This window comes from Macrobrachium nipponense, chromosome 9 (assembly GCF_015104395.2).
Source record: "Macrobrachium nipponense isolate FS-2020 chromosome 9, ASM1510439v2, whole genome shotgun sequence".
NCBI classification, from domain to species: Eukaryota; Metazoa; Arthropoda; class Malacostraca; order Decapoda; family Palaemonidae; genus Macrobrachium; species Macrobrachium nipponense.
In genome coordinates, this window is record NC_061110.1 from 11,416,735 (window position 1) to 11,440,522 (window position 23,788).

The 23,788-nt window shown below is 37.3% G+C and overlaps 1 protein-coding gene across 8 annotated transcripts in view; it reads right to left on the reverse strand.

Moving 5' to 3' along the window:
• LOC135218597 (protein scribble homolog) overlaps positions 1 to 23,788 on the reverse strand; it is a 73,188-nt gene that overhangs the window by 44,272 nt on the left and 5,128 nt on the right. The window contains exon 1 of one of the 8 annotated variants that reach the window (XM_064255023.1): positions 3,138 to 3,201. The exons of the other annotated variants lie outside the window; for them this stretch is intronic. The gene's annotated coding sequence lies outside the window, so the exon portion shown is untranslated. Of the gene's footprint in view, positions 1 to 3,137; positions 3,202 to 23,788 lie in introns of those variants that run through there. 8 annotated transcript variants of the gene reach the window in all.

A 23,788-nucleotide genomic window follows, 5' to 3' on the forward strand; every position in this document is an offset into this window, starting at 1 on the left:
ACTAAATTTGTCATGCAAATTATTTTATTGATCAAAGGACAAAATTGTTTAACTAAACATCGTTTTTCAAAGAATTTTAATGCCTTGATGTATTATTTATCGGCTGTAGGAGACGAAATGACAACACCCCAGTGCAGTACGATACGTTGAGTCAAGACTTGAGTGGCAGCAAAGCCAACTTCAAATCAAAATCTTCGGTATGCTGTCACGAAGTTAGAGTTGAGAATAAAATTAGAAATCATGGACCCATCGGTATATGTTTTCCTTACTTTGCAAAATAATTATCTTTAATACATTGAATAAGTCTACTCAGTTCAATGTAATAATTTATTTCAATTATATCACCTTTGAAAGGAAATGTTATTTATTGTTAAGTAAATAATCTGGCACCTGCATATGGCAATATTTCCACAAACGAACAATGAATTAAGAAACTACGCCAATTCTTTGTTGGCCGTCTGTACCTAGACCGATGGTGCTATGAACACCACCACAATGGTCGGCCTACATCGATGTTAACTATAGAAGACTAACGCAACATGGATGCTATACGAAGATCAACACAACCCTGATTAACCTAGACCGATGGTACTTTAGAACAACACAACATGGATACCAACTATTTTACAGACGAGGAACAACACAACATTGATCAATCTAGACCGATGATACTCAAGGCCAATAATAATGATACTGTACGAAGAACAACCAACAGCGATGATAACAGAAGAACAAAACAACAATGGTCAGCCTAGATCGATGATACTATAGAAAACCAAAACAACACGGATCAACTAAGACCGATGATTCTAAACAAAGACCAACCCAACACTGATCAAGCTAGTCCGAACATAGCAAATAACAAATAACAAACAATAATGAGAAATTTATAAACAAATTACTTCAACGTCACATCCTCCTAAATTCTTGTACTGAATTACCTAACTACTCTTCGGAGTTACACTTTTAAATTTAAAAATTCGAATATGGCAAAAACAACAGAACTTCAATTCCGTGTACCCAAGAGGTGCCAGTTTTTTTTTTTTTTTTTCAATGACGTCGAATGTTCGTTAGTTTTTTCCAAAAAGTTTGAATAAATTTTAATGTGAAGACACGAGATACCTCAAAGATTACAAAAGACCTTTAATGTTAGAGTTCTAAATAAACAAACTAAAATGGGCGTTGAACCACCTCTTGTATTAAAAAAATTCCGTAACCCATTTATTTTATAATTGCTTTATAAAAAAAGCAAGCAATTTTTAAAATTAAAGACTTGAAAATCTAAAAAAGAAAATGATTCCGTAAACATAATTATCCATCAAAATAATCGTTCAATATTGAAAAAAAATGTGTCTGTTAATTCAAAATTTACTTACTACCGCCGGTACTAAACCAAACGTACTCCCGCCATTTCTTAGACTCGCACTATGCAAGGCTGCAAGAATTCGCTAGAGCGCTCTCTCTCTCTCTCTCTCTCTCTCTCTCTCTCTCTCTCTCTCTAAATGTATGCTATCACCTGCGTTGCGCGTGCTTGTTCCAGCCCCCATGCCTCGTTTGAAAGAGTTCGTGCCTTCACGCATGCGTGTTTTAATTTGAACATAAAAGGCTCAAGTGGAGCCGGAAGTAAGGAGTTTTGTGTATTCGTAGCAATGTTCGTGCGAATCTCTCTCTCTCTCTCTCTCTATATATATATATATATATATATATATATAGAGAGAGAAGAGAGAGGAGAGAGAAGAGAGAGAGAGAGAGAGAGAGAGAGAGAGGAGAGAGAGAGAGAGAGATACACACATGGATATAAAAAGTCAAACAAAAAAGTCGAGCCATCACAAGGCCACTTTACCCTCTTTTTCAATGTTCTTCAAATAACTTCCCATGTTCAATATAAAATAAAACATTTAAAAAGACTTGGCTAACAAAAGACAAACTAAACAACTTTCGACAAAAAACTCAAAAAGATTAATCGCTGAAGACCCTTAAGTCATCCACACACCACAATGGCTGTCACCCGCCAACACGTTCTTCGATAATGAATAAACATCCACCTGAAAAGGGTGAAAGTGTGGGCATTCTTTCAGTATATACGGCAAACAAAATCATTGCTTTTATTATTACTTGTACACAATGAGAGAGAGAGAGAGAGAGAGAGAGAGAGAGAGAGAGAGAGAGAGAGAGAGAGATCGTTTTTCCAGAACCACACAATAAGCAAAATCATTGCTTTTATATATAACCTGTAAACATTGAGAGAGAGAGAGAGAGAGAGAGAGAGAGAGAGAGTCATCCGTTTTATAACTTAAAAACGAGAGGTAAACAAAATCATCGTTTTTATATGGTAACGTAAAAAAACGAGAGAGAGAGAGAGAGAGAGAGAGAGAGAGAGAGAGAGAGAGAGAGAGAGAGAGAGCGAGCGTTCAGGCCTCTGGCGTCGTGGTAGCTGAACACCTTACAAAGACACTGACTAGTCATTTTCGCTTAAGTTACAGATACCTTAATTAATGGTCCACGAATTAATTAATCTTTTGTGTTTTCTCAATACCGAGGATGATGTAAAAGAATTACATATATAAGTTTCCTTTGATACATTTTTCTAAAGTCAAAATTAATCATGAGTTTCATTTTCAAATAAACTTAAAAGAATATGCTAACTCGAGACATATACAGTTCAGCTATATCCTCTATTATATATTATAATAATATAGAAGATAATAATATTTAGGCCATCAATCTATATTATATATAATATATATATCATATATATATATTATATATATATATATATATATATAGATATAATTATAATGTAATATATATATATATATATTATAATATATATATAATATATATATATTCTATATATTATAACTTTTAATGCACTGAGCATACGATTCGAGTCATGTTAACATCATAGACATTGTTCAAAATCTCAGTCCGTGGACGTAGCTAGGAATTTCTCTATGAAGCACCAATAACTTCCACAAAGATTGGTAAACCCAAAATTCGTGGTAAGAATGGTCTAGGTACCGACACGGCACTCACTTCCCGAAAGACAAAAAAAAAAAAAGTCTAAAGCAAATGTTGGAAAAGTCAGCGCTTAACAGGAAACAAACAGTCAAGATACCAAAGGCGGTAGTACTTACTACGTGCCTTTCCATTCAGTCATTTCCTTCTGAAAAAAAAAATGAAGTTCGCAGAAGTCAATGTCGCTTTCTTGCCTACAACACATTTAAAATATTCCTCACCGCTCACATAAACTGATAGATAGGTAGACAGATAGCTAAACTGATAGATATAATGGCATACCGACACCAGAGATGAGCGCTAGGCCGATAACTAGTTTATAACGTCAAAAACCAGTCCTAATTAATAACTAAACGCTTGACGAAAACACGAGACACGAAAAGGGACACGCGGTCACGTTAGTAAAACAAAATAAACGACGTCAACACATAGTAAATGCCCGAGATAGTCTAGTCCAACGCTAATGTTCAAGATAGAGGGCGCGTGGGCGGTTGGCTCCAAAAAGGGAGATGACGTGCCGGAGACGGCTGAAGGAGGGGGAGGAGGAGAAGACAAAAGCTGTTGTTGGGCTCTGCTGGAAGACAGCAGACAATCTCTTCCTGGAACCGTCACAAGAGCCCGGGCTTGCTTCCTTCCATGGGCATGATGCGGTGGATTTTATTCATGACAAACGTCGGGGGGAGGGGGGGGGACGTGATGGAATTCTCCCCTTTTCACGAAAACAGTCGGAGTGATCTCGATCATTCCCTGGTTTTCATTTCAAACCGATCAGCGTCGCCACAACATTTTCTAATCTTTTTTCAGAATGGTATTCGATGAATGTTCGAGCGTGGGATGACGAGTCATAAAAGCCATTAAGCTTGGTGAGTAAGCTTTTTCAAACAGTATGTCCTTATATGTGAGGACATACAGAAGCCAGCAGATCAGATCTGTTGTAATAATTACAATGCAGATAAAAGAAAAAAGAATGTAGCTCTAAATAAGCCTTTTCTGGTTTTTTGTTTATAAAACGATGCTGCTTTTTGCGAACTGCAATCAAAAGAATCTCTAACCTTGATAAGGACCTAATCAAAACACGACAATAATCACCACTTCAACGAATGTTGAATTTGTTGGTCTGTAACGACATGGCTAGACTAACAACACAAAACGGATATAATCGTGAGGACTGACACGCTTGGCGGGTTATGAAAACAACGAAACCCATCGAGCGAGGCAATTAGGATGAGAGAATTCTTTATGCAATTCCGAGGAAACTCTGCTGTGTTACTAAACACATCCACGTTTGGTAGAAGAAAAGGCTACTGATTGCATGCAACGTTCGTGCTTTTAAGATGTAACAATAGGCGCAAGGCTTACTCAGAGTCCTGAGGTCTATAGCTGGCCTTTTATTAACTCTCATTCCTTACTATCACCTCCTAGGAATCAGCTAAATGACGGCATAAGACCAGCCAACCGACCTGCAGTGAACGTTACGCCAAGCAGCTTTGTATCTGACCGATAAATATTATTAAAAATAATCACGTATACTGCGTACATGGCAACTCTATCCCAAGTGGGTGGCCGGTAGGCGGCAGGTGCTGCCTTTTTCTTTCTTCATCAGAGGCTTCTTCTTCGTCTCACACGGCGAAGTTCGTATTTAATCCCACACGAAAGTTAACGTATGGTGGATTCCCTCGACAAAATATCCCTATAGCTAACTCTATGTAGGGTCGATGTTTCTGGTAACTTTTCTCCACCTGGCTCGGTCAAACACATCGGCCTATGACAATGGTCTGTCTTGCAGATCTTTAGTTACGTATCAACTATCAAAATTATTTAAACGCCAAATTCTTGGAATTTAAGCACGGAGGCCCATTAACTCTACCGCTATGACTTCAGTCCTAACCAATCAACTACACGCACTATTGCAAATATTCACAGATAATTACACAAGTTATCGGGCATTCTTCCAGATGAGCCAAGCTGTGGTACTAGTACTACTTGTTCTTTCTAGAGAAGGAAAACTAGATGTGGTACTACTGCTGGACATTCTAGAGAATGAAAACTTGATTTGGTACCTAGACAATTCCAAAGGCAGAGTTGACCTCACTGTTAGAAATGGCAATCAAAATAACGAAAAGAAATGGGGAGGTGGGGAGGACTTCGAGGTATTCCCCATCCGAGAGGAACTGAACCCTTTTCTGGTTTAGAAATGGATATATAATAAAAAATAAGCGCCTATCCTTTCCAACGAGACTATTTAAGCACTTTCAAAATACTTAACACAGTTCCACAAACCGAACTTAACTTCATTTCTTTTGTTCTTTGTTAAAAAAAGGATCCTCCTGACTAAAAGGCATTTCCTGATTCCCAGCCTTCATTCAAAACTGTATCACGATTTTCAATTCGTTCCCAGGAACTTGGTTACGCTGTCCGATCCGGTTTTGCGCGGTTCACACGAAATATACATTAATATATATTAATATTCGAGGTGTATATTCACACACTGGGTCCGCGCCGGCTAACGAACAGAGCTCACAAAACCCGAAGCACATTCGAGCAGAATCCCAAGATGTCTTTAGTATGCCGTGGCGTGATAATAAGATTGCTTGGCAGTCGTTTAGCTTATTTTATTACTAGTTAATGCATTAAATAAAATTTAAAGATGAAGTAGTTTGATTTTGGCACTAAATGCACTGACACTCCGATTCGGTAGAAGTAGTACTGACCTCGTGACAGTAGGAACAAAAGTACTAAACTTGTAATATCTTGAAAGAGAAAACTTCTTGGTAACTCAAGTCTAAAGATACAGAGAAAAGATGAGAGAGCTTCTGGGAGCGTCAATATTCCTCAGGCATCGGTTTGGTTTGGGGCTCCCGTGATAGGCCGACGTTCTTGAAATGTAGGCCTATATTTTTCTGTCTTGATGGAGTAGAGCCTGGCACGACGGAATAAGACTTCATTTAGGCCTTTGAAGAGTCAATTACCAAACTCGTTCCTGAAGTAGGCCTACAAATATTGGCGTTAGTGGCTGATTACCTATACGATTTTTCTCTCTGGCTTTCAATAAATGTTCATATACAGGGTGACCATAATGTCCCAGTACCACTGCCATTGCTTGTAATGGTACTGGGACTTTATGGACACCACGTACATCAAAAGCTAAAGGATTAAAACAAGCGGAGTAAATTGTGAGGCGTAACCTCAAGCAATGCAACTCCAGCGTAACCTCAAGCAATGCAACTCCAGAACTCTCAAGGCCAAACAAAAAAATTATAATAATAATAATTACTTGAGTGGTTATTATTCAAACTGCAAGTGCATGATACGTGTGCGGATTTGCAGGTGAATTCGTTATATGTGCAGGTGGCAAAACATTGAGTTGCTGTTCATGTCTAACTGAATATACAGATTTGGTTCAAGTCTTGTTTTTGAAGAGCACTGCCCGAGTCAACGAAAATATTCGATAATAGTTGCAATAACAGAATCTACTAAGAACTTAAACTGTGTCAGAAAAGAGCGGGTTAGTTAACCTCAGATCCTATTGTCTCTTCATTAAATTTTGTTCCTCGTCTGAATTCAAGTCTTGTAGTGAAAAATGTATAAAAAAAAAATATGAGGGAATGGAGAATTTTGATGATGATAGTGACTTTTACAATATCATCAATCTTGTTCTTAAACGCAACGCGAGTTGCTGAAATATTGAAGTAATATTGAAGATATATTTTAAGTAATATGGAAGATAAGACATTCCTAAAGACTTGACCCCTTGCTGTTCTCAATGAATGTATGAGATTATAGATGCCTTAGTATTTTCCAACGGAAAATACTAATTTCTGTCACTTGTATAGTACACTGTCCCTAGTACTAATTTTTGTCACTTGTATAGTACACTGTCCCTAGTACTAATTTTTGTCACTTGTATAGTACACTGTCCCTAGTACTAATTTCTGTCACTATATACGCTGTCCCTAGTACTAATTTTTGTCACTTGTATAGTACACTGTCCCTAGCACTAATTTCTGTCACTATATACGCTGTCTCTAGTACTAATTTTTGTCACTTGTATAGTACGCTGTCCCTAGTACTAATTTTTTAACATATAGGCTGTCCTAGTACTACTAATTTTTGTCACTATATATGCTGTCCCCAGTACTAATTTTTGTCACGTACGCTGTTCTATATAGCTCACCAAAACGGCAAACAAGCAGCAAAACTTTGCAGAAATGACTAATAATGGCGGTAAAACGGAAGTCGCACTTTGTAAGGACATCCGGGCTTTCACGGTAACGTCACCATAGAAAAAATGGATATTTATTTGAAGTTCGAAGGTTCGAGATGCCAAAATATTCGATTGAATTCTCTAATAAGAGTTGGCATTTCGTATTCTGAGACATCTGAACGTCATTCTTCTTCGTCTTAGCCGAGACTGTTAGAGAGAGAGAGAGAGAGAGAGAGAGAGAGAGAGAGAGAGAGAGAGAGAGAGAGAGAGAGAGGATGCCACCAATTTGTCAAAAAATGACCATTAGGCCTACGATTAATTTCTGGCTTCCTACCTTAATTACTCTGTTCTCTACTCTCTCTCTCTCTCTATCCTATCTCTCTTCTTCTCTCTCTCTCTCTCCTCCTCTCTCAAAAAAAACTAATTTCAAAAACAATTAAACCTGTTTCAACTTAAAAAATTTCGCGGGGGCAGAAGAGAAAGTGACGAAATCCGGATTATCAAAGCATGTTCGTTCAGATAAGCGTTGTACCGGTTCGATTATACCTGAGATGGCCGAAAAGCTCTGTGTGTGTGTGTGTGTGTGTGTTATTTTCGAGGTGGAGCGAATACAATGTCACGGAATATATATATATATATATATATTATATATATATATATATATATATATATATATATGTATATATATATATATGATATATATATGTATATATATGTATATATGTATATATATATATATATATATACATATATAGTATATATATATATATATATATATATATATAGATATATATATATATATATATATATCTATATATATAATATATATATATATATATATGCACAGATCGAGAAATATTAAGTAAAGAGAGAGAGAGTCAGACTAAGAAGTCGTGAGGGAACACGCACTGCCTGCTCTCTTAATGAATATGAAGAAACTCCTTTCTCCTACTCGTCACACACTATTATAATACTACTCCTTTCCTTTCTTGCCGGTCAAGATACGCAATTATACGCCCAGCTGCGCGCCCACGGTGGTGGTGGTGGTACCTCTAGGAACCCCGTAAAAGTCATGATCTGTGATATGGAAAACGTTTGAGTTACGCCGAGGAATTCTTTTTGCGTACGCGGTAGTAATGACAAGATCTGTGCGCAGATATGTAGATTACTTGTTTATAAATATACAGTTATATAGTTTGAAGTCTGTGTGTGTGTGTGTGTGTGCGCTAGTGCTGCGAGTACAGACAAATATGTAGATATAAAACAGCCACATGAAAGGTGAAAATTAAAGACCAGGTACACACACACACACATATATATATAAATATAATAAATATATATATATATCTATATATCTCTATATATATAATATATATATAGATATATCCCTCAGGAGAGGTTGAACATACATACATCCTGCCCATGTGAACTCTCTCGAGAGAGAATTTTCAGCCATGACTGGCTTATCAACTACCAATCAGGAGCGTCGTAAGGGACTGGCCTAGGGATCAGATGCATGGGTGAATCTACTATAGCTACATTGCTGCTGCTACTGTTCTTGCTGTTGCTGTTCTTGTTAGGTGGGAGGGGTTAGGAAAGGCCTATGGAAAAGCCTAAAAAGGTCTGAAAAAGTTGCTTCGCGTTAAGTTAAAGATACAGGAACTTTAGGATATTTATGATGTTTTCATTAGAATGAAACGTAAAAAAAAAATAAACAATGCACCTGTTAACTAGTACAGAACAATTATTTCTCAAAATATAGCGTATCTATTTTAGTTTTCGTTGGTGAAAGAACGTGCTATTTGACCATATATTTTAGCACGTGCTCTGTGTAAGCTGGAGGTCGGATCACGCCTTATTCATTTACACACCGGCATTTCATTTTTGTAAACATTTTGATCAACAACAGCAATGACGACAATAATAATAATAATAATAATAATAATAATAATAATAATAATAATAATAATAATAATAATAATAATAATAATAATAATAATTCAATCGATATATAATCAAATAGTAAGTATGCCACAGTATGCAAATATCCAAACCTGATCAAAATAATTGGCAGTCAGTCTCTATGCCCTACTTAAAAATAAACAAAACAAATATAAATAAATAAATAAAAAAATACATATGTATATAATAATATATATATATATATATCCTATATATATATATATCATATATATATAATATTACAAAACTCAAAACATTGTTTGGTTCACAGGAAAACTCAAACAAGTTGTGGCTTCCACATTACTTGTTATTAATAGTATTAACTGCCGTTTCGCGGATGAACACCCCCTCCCTACCCCCTGGGCAATGAACATTCACAAAAATGGGCAGCTTCACGCTTCTACAAGGTAGAATAGAGCCTACGGGCTCTATAGACCGAGCCTTTCACCTCTGTACCTCGTGAGTAGTACTCTCACGCTTTCTAGTGAGTACGAGAGTAGTAAATCTCTTCCTACAAGTCTTTTGAGACATCCTAGTCCTGTAACTCATTTCTCCCATAGGCCTAGAGTCTTTCACTCTAGCTGGATTAATGCACGCTACGAGACGGTTGAGCCATAAATTTTAAATATTATTTAAGCTGCTCGTGTCATTGACTCCAACCTATTTAGTCTGATTTTATTACTCGCTACGAGACGGTTGAGCTACAAATTTTAATTATTATCTAACCTGCTCGTTTCACTGACTCCAATCCCTTATACCTGATTTAGTGCTCGCTACAGATTTAAAATTTAAGCTGCTCGTTCCATTTACTCCAATCCTTTAACCTGATTTATTGCTCGCTACGAGACGGTTGAGCTACAAATGTTAAATATAAGCTGCTCGTTTCATTGACTCCAATCTCCTTAACCTGATTTTTTTGCTCGCTACGAGACGAGCGAGCTACAAACTTGAAATACACAACGACTGAGCTGTAACTCTTAATATTACCGAGCTGCTCGTTTCATTGACTCTAATCCCTTTAACCTGATTTGTTGCTCGCTACGAGACGAGGGAACTACAACCCTTTAAAAATATTGTTTACCTCGACCCGAGTTCGCCATTGTCTGGTTTCGTAGTTGAGACACGAAATGTGGTCTTTGGGAGAGGGGAGAGGGGAGAGGTAAACAATATTTTTAAAGGGTTGTAGTTCCCCCGTCTCGGAATTAATATGCTTTTTTATATGTTAACCAAAGGGGAATCTTTTGAATCCACGGGAAGATGAAATTATCAACTAAAAAATTCCCCTTCGGTTAACATATGAAAATATATTAATTCCGAGGTAGAGCGAATTGGATATTAAAGGAAATTTGAAGCTTAATGCATGTATATGAATCACGGTGATGTGATAAGAATTCATAGACATATATATATATATATATATATATATATATATATATATATATATATATAAAATGTATTATATATATATATATATATAATATAATTAAATAATATTATATATAAATTAATTATAATTCGTAATAGGCACGATGCCCTCTTAACATTCTCGAATATATAAATATATATATATATATATATATATATATATATATATATATATATATATATATATATATATATATATATATATATATATATATATATATATATATATATATATATATCGTGTGTATTTAATTGAACCTTACACCTGCCTCCTACCGAGAGGTAGAGAACTAAAAATCAAGGAAAACGAAAGAAATGGAAGAATCCCAAAGCTTAGTGACGACGAAAAAGTAAACAGACAGTGCAATTTGATTTCCAAAAAGTGAATTTGGCCAAAAAAATATCAAACTGTCAAACGAGAGAGAGAGAGAGAGAGAGAGAGAGAGAGAGAGAAGAGAGAGAGAGAGAGAGAGACCTCTCTCATATGATCGTTTCGTCATAATCGCTTGAAGGAAAAAAAAAAAAAAAAAACAGGAACTTGTATATATATATTTCGTGTGTTCATTCCAGGGACTTCAAGGTTCGCACGCAAGTGAGACAATATCTCGTTACCAGAGAGCTCAGGTCACGTTCAGTGTGTGCGTGCGTGCGTGTGTGTGTGTATGTATGTGAGAAAATATTACTATTACTTTATTGAGTATAATGGCAGAATTTATATAATTTATTTTGTACGGAATACATTCAATTCTCATGACTTCTCTGTCATATAATCACTAGAATTGAGAGAATTCTGTCCAAAATAAATTCTGTAAATTCTTCCATTATATTAAAAAAAAAAATTGCTTGAAAGAAGGTCTGTTTCCAGCATATTATTATTAATATTTTTGGAGGTCTATCAGTCCTACAATTTGACTGGGTGGTACTTATGGTGTGTCTGTGTGTCTGTCTGTGTGTGTGGGGGGGGGGGGGGGGGGGAGGGGGAGCGGTTCCGGGTTGCATCCTGCCTCCTTAGGAGTCCATCAATTTTCACACTATGCGCACTGTTCCTAGGAGCACACTCTTCTGCATGAGCCCTGGAGCTACCTCAGCCTCTAGTTTTTCCAGATTCTTCTGGACACCAGAAGAACAGAAAATGAGTATTTCAAACTGAACACTATTATAACAGCCATCAGATTCAATAAAATACCCTTAAATGGAGGGTTACTTCCGATTTATATTGTTGTTATTATAATCATGCAGAGGATGAAGCCTATTGATACGGAACAAGCCCACCAAAGGGGCCACAGACTTAAAATTATAGCTTCCAAAGAAATGTGGCGTTCACTAGAAAGAGGAGAAGGTAGAAGGAAATTAATAAATAGATAAAAATGTATTCAAATTCAAGGAGAGCAGCATTACCATATCTATCATCACTGATAAAAAGTTATCGTTGAATTTTCACGTTCCAGTTGATATAAAGAGAGATAACTATTCACTTACATTCCAGTATCGTACTTTTACTGATGATGAGCAATTTAAGCATTAATCCTCTCAACTTACGATACTTCCCAGGGACACAACAAAGACGATATAACAATAGCTATCGTAAGCTGGGAGTAGTCAAGTCATAACAAGGACGCTCTGTAGATGTGATCTTTTGAATGTCTATAGATAGAATATTCACTTTAGGCTCATTACTTTTATTTTTATGTAATAATTTTATTTTTCTTGTTATTTTTCTATTCTTTTTATTTTCATTTTTATTATTATTAATTTCATTTTATAATTATTATTTTCGCAATATTACTTTCATGTTTATTTATTTTATTTTTTACTTTTTTCTTGTATTATCAATTTTTATTTTATCCGGATGCCAAGAGCTGGGACCTAAGAAGAAGGTTGAGAGTTGAAGGTTTGACAGGTGCAACAGGAGATAAACCTCTCGGTTGCACTAAGAAACAGTTGTTGGAAGAGGGGGGAAAGTAAGATGGAAGGAAGAATATGAATGAAGTACAGTAAAAGGAATGGAAGGGATTTTCTATAGGCGCCACACCAGGGCTGGTGTAGGCATTAAGCCAGCTTGAACTGGACCATTAATGGAAAAGATATAAGTATTTTCTAAAATCTTCATTGAAGTGAAGTGTGGCTGGAGTATAAAAAGAGCTAGAAAAAGGTTAAAACTGTTGACATTAATTAACAGATGTTTTAGGACGGAATGCACGTAGCTTAGGCTGATGTGGCATAAGAACTGAGATGTGTAGAACTAAATAAAAGCAGAGGTTAGAACAGGTGACAGGATATAACAGTGGGTTCCGAGATGGTCTGGTCAAGTGGAAAGACTAGATAATGATAGGCTGGGGGAAAGTGTGAGCAGTTTAGTTCTATCGATTTAAACCGAGGAAGTTAAGATGACATAGAAAGCGCGTGATAAGATGGCGAGTAAGAAGTTTATGGAAAGGAAGAGCCGTAATATCAAGAAGCACGGGAGTGCCTGCAGAGAGAGAGAGAGAGAGAGAGAGAGAGAGAGAGAGAGAGAGAGAGAGAGAGAGAGAGGTGGTTGGCTTGTTACTGGTAAACCCGGTACGCAAGTTAATGCTTAGAGACCAACCAAAAACCAATGTTTTTGAAAAGTACGACAATACATCGGTCTATCTCTCGGAACTAAATCCAGCTCTACTCTATGGTTATAGGAGAGCATTCTAGAAAATAAACTATCCGAAGCATAACATGCCATCAAACCTTTTAAAAAAAATGAGAATAAAACTATCAATATCCCATCAATACTTTTGAGGTTAAGCCCTCAAAATTTCCTATCCCTTCCAAAAGTTTAGTTCAGGTTCAGTCTACAGACGGGATTCGGACCGGCTGTCCCATCTCAATTCCTCTCCGATAGACTCTAAGCGGTTACACAATCGATGGTATAAGCCCGAGACTGTATAGGAACCGGGTCCCAATACGATATATTAGGAAGACAGGTCCAAGAGTACAGGAAGAGACCAGTACTCATTATCAAGTGCTACACGGTATTATAAACAAACTCACGAAATGACGTCACCTATGTGACCGTGAGGGATTCATTCTCTCTCTCTCTCTCTCTCTCTCTCTCTCTCTCTCTCTCTCTCTCTCGATGAGCCCGTGTCCGATCTCAAAATCGAAGGGTTCCTTTAAAACCTAGACTTACTTTACTGACCAGAGCAACGAATTAACTCCAACAGTTGTTGGACTGTTAATATCAGCGAGTGTAATTAAGGGTTTCATCTTTGTCGTCGGAATTTAAAATTATTTATTTTGTGCTTTTCCTTTCTATACTTGATGTAATGCAAATAGAGAAATACTAATCAAAATAACTAATCCTAAGACACCATAGGCAAAGATTAAATTTAACAATTTGCCTTCTGAACAACGTAACCGGTATTGCGCAATTAGTCTACCAATCAGTCCTTCAGTACAACCTGCGTTTATATTATTTCACATTCGAAAACCTACTTATGGAAGTACATGTCGTTTCAAAGGTCACACCCCACACAATTGAAGCTGCTTTAATTAAGGATTCTAGCCTACCAACACGAATCTCTCTCGCAAGGGGCTTGGAAACCATATGAGACTAACCATTTCCGTTGTAGATTCCAATACAAAGAATATATTGTCTAAGATTGGGAAACTCCTTGTAGATGAAGTGTTTCCTGCTTATACGAAAGCCAGTATTGGTTGGAACGGTATATATAAAGTTATTACTTATAATTTCCCTGATTTTTCAACTTCAAAAACACATACACTTATACAATACACTGTGGACACTTTATATTCAATTCCTATCCTGTGGAGTAACTCGTGCATTTTGACGTTTGAAACTAATGATAAAACCATTGCTGTTTCATACATTTCTTCAGTTTATTTCATGTGAGACCATATTTCTCATAAGATAAATAATCTCAACCATACACCTTGCAAGATAACCACCCAATTTTCATCAGAGTACTTCAGGGTGAGTTTGCTATGCCCGTGCTCTTTCTTCACCCTAGTACGAACTCACTATAAAAAATATAAATAATTGTATTGATTCTGTTCATAAATTAAATATTTCGTATGTGTATTTATTGTAAAAAGACCTTTAAAGTGTATTTTTTTTAAATAAAAGATAAAAAAAGTACGAACTCACTACGGTCTGCAAGCGGGTACACACAATTCACAGCTTATCAAACAGAACCATAATGTGTTTTTCAGGATACGGGCCCAGGCAAGTATAGTTAAGTCGTCATCCCCAATGTGATCTATCTCAGGTCTAAGGCTAGCAAGGAGAGGTACATAACCACTGGCCCAAGGGACCACTAACTTCGTATGTAAACACAAGCCATCAGCGACTATCAATATCTCGGGGACTATAATCACTTACGACGGAAGTGGTATACCAATGGTAAAACTGGTGAGATAAAAAGAAATAACACGATAGAACATAACTAATTATAACGGCCATTTTTGTGAACACTGTTAACAGTGTTTTCCCCCCTTTACTACCAGGCTTTGGAATTCTCCTACTTTTTGTTAATCATATGGGAATTCCCAATCATACAACAGCAGTGTTTGAAGAGCTTCCTGCGGGGTTGGTATAATTCGCCAAAACTAAGACAGAAGGAACAAAACTTCAGTAACTTGACAAAAGTATAAATTTGGAGAGAGAGAGAGAGAGAGAGAGAGAGAGAGAGAGAGAGAGAGAGAGAGAGAGAGAGAGAATTTTAATTATCCAAAATCATGTAGAAAATTTGTTTTTAATCAGTAACGTGTCAAACGTACAAATTTTCCCAATCTATTTTGTCCAGTCTCCATGGAGCCTTCGAATGTACCGAGAAGAGAGAGAGAGAGAGAGAGAGAGAGAGAGAGAGAGAGAGAGAGAGAGTATCTCGCTAGCGCTCGGGCTGTGAGTGATGGGTCTAATAACGAAAAAAAGTGTAACAAAGATCTCGCGGTGCAAGTTCCGTGCACATTGCTCTTGCATGAAATCATGCGGAACCTCCGCTATGCGTCAGAGATGGAAGATAAATCACTGCTGAAAATATCACACTTAATACACAAAATTCACCAGACTGTATTCAGTATTTTGAAAAGCATAGCTGTAGTCTGAGTACAAATAGGCCTAGGCCTAAGCAGATTCTATCAGCATTCTCATACGTAAACAAAAATGAAATAAATACGAACTTCTGTATCTACCCTTTCCCAGAGGTATACGGGTTTTCCCCACCACCTGTAGCCTGTCTGTAAATACAAGTGGTTTACCTCCCCACCAACTGTAGCCTGTCTGTACATATATGATGAGTGGTTTACCTCTCTTCGGGGTCCCACAGCGAGCCGGTTCGGTCATTGTTCTGCTATAAGACGTTACTTTCATGGAAAAACATTAGTTCATAGGTTAATTTTGATCAAACCTACAAGTACATAATTATTTAGTAACATAGTTACAATATGTCTAACTATAACCTTTCCTTTAGTACTAGGACTAGGCTAAGCCAGGCTCCACTCTTCATCGAAATGTCCTTGACGTTGTTTTTTCCTAGTGCGCTGAAAATACCTTCCTACTTGACCTGTCGTCAAATGATTGGTATCACCACGTTTCTGATACGATCTGCAAACACGCTACGAAATAAAATAAAGCATCGTTTGGTTTTACTTGCGAAATAAGTACGTATAGGTCTATAGGAAAGTTACAAATTAGGATTCGCTATCAACCATACAACGGCGAGCAAAAAAATAAATAAATAAATAAAATACGCTTGCAACATTAACGTGCAAATTTCGGCCTGTAGTAAGAATTTAAGTTTGAAATCAAATGGTAACGATGTTAAAACTGCCTCAATGTAAACTCCCTTTGGTCAACATCGTAGAGAACGCAGCGTATGCAAGTCTTATTTTTATTCGTAACCTACGTAGTACGTCCCTATAATAAATAACTTTTAAAAGGTACATTTAACTCTCGAAAAACTCTTGAATTCCATGCGATTGAGCACGCCGTTTATTAACGAAAAGAGTCTGTAGTTGGAACGAAATATAAAATTTAGGCCAAAGGTCAAGAGCGGGGACCTCTGTCTCAGGTCACTCAGTGCTTTCAAGGAAACTTGGAGCAACAATGGTTTTAATAAGAAAACCTCAAAGCAGTTACGCTGTGAAACAATAATGTGGAAAGTATGATGGAGGGAAGAGAGCGCAGGTAGGTACAGCTCAAGAAATGAAAGAGGTTTTAGCTATGGGCCGATAAGTAATGCATACAGTGCACCGTCTATAGTCTGCAATTGGAAAACGTCAACCTGCTACAACGTTCAAAGTTTAATTCTACTTCTTTTTCCCCTACAGTGTAGAAGTTAGTAATCAAATCACAACAAACAAACAAAACTAAAAACGGAGAAAGGATCGGTCAATAGTTTGAGCTAGTCACCAACTATCGAAAACAAGATATCGATCAGTAGGAGGGCTCCGTTCAAATCTGCCCCGGGGGTTGTGGGGGCGGGGGGGAAGTGGCCGATATCTCGGATCTTGGGCTCTATAGTCTTTGGGGAAGGGTGAGCTGGTGAAGGGAAAGGAATGTCGAGAGCAGAGAGCAAAATAAATTTGCATACGGGGATCAAGGACAACACATGGTACTACTACTGGTTCGCGAAGGTAAGCTGCGGTGAGTTGACAAGGGAGGGTAAATGTCCGGAGTAATCTTTATTATTATTATTATTATTATTTCTTGACCTTCTCGTTTTCCTCAAGCTGCGTTATGTGCGTACATTAGTAAACACCGAAGCCACGTGGGACTATAGACCTATATGAAGTGAATTTAGCCTTCAAGGGTTCTAATGCTACCTCGGAAGGCTAGTCTCACATATTTCTAGTTCAGATTCAAAAGCTTAAAAGAGTATGTTAATAAGCATATCGAAAAGGCTTTCATTTTTTGTATCTGTCGTCATCGTTAAGTAGAATAACAAGCCGGGTTCTTGAAACAACTAAAAGATAAAGTCATAGTCATATGCACATATACGTAGGTATATCTACAGTTAGCTACAAAAAATATAAGGATTTAGCTCGTTGTCCATCTGGCTTAATGACTGCCATATTTATATATTTTTAACCGTCGAATACGAATGATTCATCCTTCCTGTTAAAATCATTATTATTCAATTTAATGCATACACTTCCCGACACACCAACATTTAAAAAAAATAGATAAATAAAATGCTCGTAGTCAAAGTATAGTACTACGTACTACGGCCTCTCCGAAACAAAAACTAGTTAAAAATAACTCCGGCGGAATCGAGTTTTCTGTAGTGTAAAATCCTGTATGAACCATGGCCCATGAAGCTTTCAGGCCAAGGCCCGGTGGTGGCCTGTCCTATGGCGTTACCAGACGCATGATTATGGCTAGCTTTAACCTTGAATCAATTAAAAACTGCTGAGGCTATAAGGCTGTAATTTGGTATGTTTGATGATTGGTGGGTGATGGAGCAACATGCCAATTTGCAGCCCTCTAGCCTCAGTAGTTTTTAAGATCTGATGATTGGTGGGTGAAGGAGCAACATGCCAATTTGCAGCCCTCTAGCCTCAGTAGTTTTTAAGATCCGAACACCAATTTGCAGCCCTCTAGCCTCAGTAGATTTTAAGATGTGAGGGCGGATACAGAAAGTGCAGACGGACAGACAAACCCGTCACAATAGTTTTCTTTGACAGAACACTAAAATATGCTGACGTGGAAGTTGCTGTGAAAAGACAAGTAACACAAGACACTGTGATATTAAAATGAGCAACAGATTCAGGAATTAGACCAAGCCAGCGAATTCCACATTCTGGGAGTGGGCGATTATGAAGGACAGATCAGACGAGCTGACATTAGAGAGAGAGAGAGAGAGAGAGAGAGAGAGAGAGAGAGAGAGAGAGAGAGAGAGAGATGAGAGGGAGAGAGAGAGAGATGAGGGAGGGACGGGATGGGCATAGCCACCTGCGAGAGTGCACACATACCCTTATCTAACTTCGACAAGGCATGAAAATATAGCTCGTATTCCCAGTTTTACGTAAGTTGGCAATGAACTGGATTATGAACCACATATATTATTCCGTTATTGACAATACTGTTATTTATACGAAGTCAAGAAATGGTTAGAGAGAGAGAGAGAGAGAGAGAGAGAGAGAGAGAGAGAGAGAGAGAGAGAGAGAGAGAGAGAGAGAGAGAGAGTAAAATGTACAATTGACATCTGAAATCTTGGTGCAACAATGAAATAGACTACACAAAATTTACAATTCCATTACTCAAGCATCTGGCACTTCATTGTATTTATAACGATGTTTTTCCTAAGAATTTCCACATATTTCCAAATAAGGATGATTACCGTTAATGATACGTTATTCCTTTCTAATGAGTGGGTCTCTTGATTTCAATTCTTTTTCTAGTTCTTGGGCAACGTTATAAAATAGTTGGTGGGGTTTACTTAAACGTCTATTTTGTAGTGTCTATAGGCTCTATAGGCCTATACATTATTTAACATGTAATTAAACTTTCTGTAGCACTAAACTGCTCCAGGAATGGAATATAGAAGAGTTCAGGCCAAAGGCGAACCACTGGGACATATGAAACCATCCAACGCTGGAAAGGAAATGGAGAGTAGATAAGTTTTCAAAGTGTAAAACAGGATGAAAAACCTCGTCGATGCACTTTGAAATAATTGTTACAGGAGAGGGTCCTTACCTTACAGACCTCACGGCTCGTTCGGGTTGCCCCAGGTCCCTCAGTGTGAGGCACCTCTAATGTCTACCAGAGTTAAGTATATCTTAGTTTTACCAGACCACTGAGCTGATTAACAGCTCTCAGAGGGCTGGCCCGAAGGATTAGATATTTTTACGTGGCTAGGAACCAGTTGGTTACCTAGCAACGGGACCTACAGCTTATTGTGGGATCCGAACCACACTATACCGAGAAATGAATTTCTATCATCAGAAATAAATTTCTCTGATTTCGCGTTGGCCGAGCCGAGAATCGAACTTCGGACCACCGGATTGGCAGCCGAGCGCGAAAACCACACGTCCAACGAGGAACTACACGTCTACCTGAGAATTGCTAATGCATCTTCCGGTATATTTTGCAACTTCCAATCTTGGATGGTCTGCGATGCTGCTTAAGATATCTGTCGAGCTTATTCTTAAACACATCTACGCTCACTCCTGATATGTTCCTCAGATGAGGTGGATGGGAAGATGAAGGAAGAAAAGATAGTATACAGCAAAAGGAACGAAAGAGGTAGCAACATTTCGATTCATAAAAAAAAAAAAAAAAAAAAAAAAAAAAAAAAAAAAAAAAAAACAGGAACAGCGATGGCGTCACTCGCCAATCAATCATTCCCCTGCCACTTGATTGATTTGTTAGTTCTTACTGGCGTCGCAACGAGCCCTTGCCCCTGCACTTCTAGATCATCACCACCAGCTTTGCCGAAATGCGATACACACCACACGGTTGGTCCTCACAGCCGTTTATGTCAGTTTGTTGGGTATTCATTTATGGAGTTTTATTACCACTTATTATCATCATTAATGGTTAATATACCATGATCTTGCCCAACATGTTGGGCACAGTATTAGACGGCCACGTATGATAAGAAAAGGCTCAGAATCAGACGATGATTATTCAGTGAAAACTACTGTAATAGGACATAACAAAAGGTAAAAACCAACGTCTAATAAGCAAAGAAAACTGTGGGCTATTCTAATAATATATATTATATTATAAATATATATTATATATATATATATATATATATATATATAGATATATAGTATATACAAAAAGCCAGTGCACCTTAAAATAAAGTCGTACCTACAAAGCACATATACTGCTTCTATTGATATACACAGAACCCAATTTGACATTAAAATCACCAAAAATCACTTAAGACAATTCACCTTACTCCCTAAAAGCCACCTAATGTATTTTAAATCATATTATAATGCGCAAGTCACACCAACTGTCTCTGAAAATACCTAAAAAACAAACTAAATGCCTTAAGAAAATTTGTAAATCATCCTGAAACATAAACAAAATTGTACCAACCATTTGCGTGTAAAATTTAATTTCAAGAAACCACACAAAAAGAATAAGATATATGAAATATAATTCATAAAGTAACGCCTAATTGATTAGCTTCATACTGCTTTTGTTCAAATTCAAAACTACTTTTTTTCTGACATTCTACAAAACTACGTTCTTATAACATGCTACTGTAAATAAATTTTTACGACATTCTACAACGTCCTTCAAGACTTTGATATACGTACTTATGTTATGCCCTAAGAAGGTCTGTTTATGTACAGGCCAGCCTAGCCTAATCTATGCCCAACCTAACCTACATGGTTTCAGAGCCCGTCGTTAATTTAAATACCTGAAAATAAAACATTCAGTAACATTTAGATATTTCATACATACTGAACAGAAAAAGAACACAATAACACTATACTATAACCATATGTACATGCATTCAAAATATCTTAGGAAACCTCATTTGCATTTGTATTATCACCACTCTTACTGCTCTAAATTCATTAGAGAACATGAATATTCAATATTAACCACCAAAACTCCCCCACAGATTTCTCCGTTACATTTTTTTCCCCACTAACTGACACTAATGACTTTGCCAACGAAGAATTTCTCCACTAAGTAATTCTCGGCTGAAAACATCCCTACCGCGACTCACATACTGATTGAGACTATTCTTGTATACAATACTAACCAAGTTTCTTTTAAAAAAAGGCCTAGTAAGGTAAGTAAAAGGCTGAAAATCAAGTTTCATACTTGGTGTGTTAACTCGCCACTAGATCCCATGGGTGGGACAGGTGTCATGCAATGAATGACATATTCCCACTTGGACCTACACATGATACCTAGCTCTTATGCTACAATTTCTTACCTAAACTGTAGCACTGTAGTGAAGTGTCATTCAAATTACCATATCATTTATCTCTTGTCATCAATAATCGTCAGAAATATACATATGCATAATCAATTCTTTGCACTACATCACCATATTGACATCTGAATGCATATGCTGTAGCTATACTCTTACAATGTCTTATTGCCCATAAACAATTAGCAATAGACAACTAAATCAACTTGGCCTTTTTACAATTAGGTGCACCACTATCAATATCACAAGGAAAAACCTTATGTCGAAATTAGTCTATTCAATACATTGAAGACTTTACAAATAGTAACAGGAAACTGGTACATAAAAATTCATGGATCAAATCAAGCATAAAACAATGAAAACCAACAAGTCCCTCACCTCTGAACAGAAAGCACCTCTTACGAAAATAAAATAAAACAGAATGACTCACGAGAGCCGAGACAGTGCAGTAACTAGTTTCAAACTAAATACCACTTTTTTTTTCAGGAAACCTGGACTCTTTTTATCAGGCGTTCAATCCCCGTGCTCTGGAGTGGAAAAAAAAAAAAAAAAAAATAAAAATAACACCCACTGCAAGTGAGCTGGCAGGGCAATAAAACAGGATGGGGGGACAGCTGAGGTCTTTCTGAAACTGGTTTTATCACAGTTTCTTGCTGGATGCCAAGAAATACAGATACTGCACCTTAGCTCAAAATGGGATTTAGTTCAAGGTCCTCCTCCTCCTCCTCCTCCTCCTCCTCCACCTCCCACTCCTCCTTCTTCTTCTCCTCCTCCTGCCTAGTCAAGTCCTTGGGAAAACTAGGGAGACCTCATAGCATATACCAGAAGGATAACAAACAATACCTTTACCATCCAGTGCCAGGAGCCAGCATTCAAGGATTATTGTTAGTTCAGGATGACAACAAGGTATACGTATAATTCAAAGATCCTGATGTAAGCAAGTTCAGATCTCAATACAGGAACGATTGAAACAAATCAGTAATGCAGCCTGAACCGGAGATTCTAAGCATTACTGTTATGTTTGCAATAATATATACACAATTATTCATGTGCTGGACATTCACCAATACCTAATAAAGCCATGATAACGTGGAAAAGTTCTTGAAACTTCATATTTTGAGAAAAATTTTTATGACATTACCTTTTCTCAAAAACAATTTACTGAAAGGCACTAATGGGAGATTCTAATGAAGAACAAAGGAGAAATGGTCCATTTCTGCTTAAAGACGTCTTCAAATAACTACACCTGTCAGAGAAACGTACTACTAATATTGAGACAAATGTTGCACACGCTTGGGAATGGATGGTGCAATCTCCACTAGGTAAGTTTTGTTAGAAGATAAGTTGCATCATTTCTTTCACAAAAGGTCATTTTCTCTAACCATTCCATTAGTCTAACAGTCTCTGATTATAAGAAATATAACTAAAGAACTATTTTACTATCTGAGGACCCACCAAGTGGTGTCTGTGATAAAGAACTCAATATAACTAAAGGACTGGTGTCATTAGCTATATTTAACCAACCCAGGACCCAACAAGTTAACACTTGCAACCTACACTTCCTCTGCACTTCTCCAAAATCAAAATATGTAGTAGTACCTCGTCATTCATCCATATTGCTGGTACGACACTCAGAAACAATGCAAGCACAAAACCTTACCCCTGGACAATTTCATCAGAAACAACAATGCAACCCCACTTACAGCTTGTTCATCAACTTATCAAAAGCAGATTCATTACCTTACTGTGTGGTGGCCTCTTCGATATTCAAACCGTACAAATCCCCGTCACAAAAAAGTGACATCTCTAACTATAATTACTCAGAATGCCACGCAGATGGCATATCCTACCATGGTCATTACTACACATTAAGGTACATCACGCACCAAGTGTGATCCAGCATCCATCGAAATTACTGGACATCTACGTTCGTATATCAAACTCTCTCTACTCTATGAGGGTATCTTGAGCATAGGCAACACTGCATATCTATATCTAGATGATGCATCACATTGATATTCGCACGAGAGAGAGAGAGAGAGAGAGAGAGAGAGAGAGAGAGAGAGAGAGAGAGAGAGAGAGAGAGAGAGAGAGAGAGAGGTTTTACTCTTCATTCACAGCGTTCTAATGATTTTCTATAGCTTTCTTTTAAATAAACTCTTCCACACTGTTGCTGTTTACAAATTCTGGTGTCACATATCTTGTATGTTATGAAGTTCCCACAATGGGACGTGTTGTATCTCTTCAGTTCTAGTTTCTATCCACTATTTCTTGAGAGAGA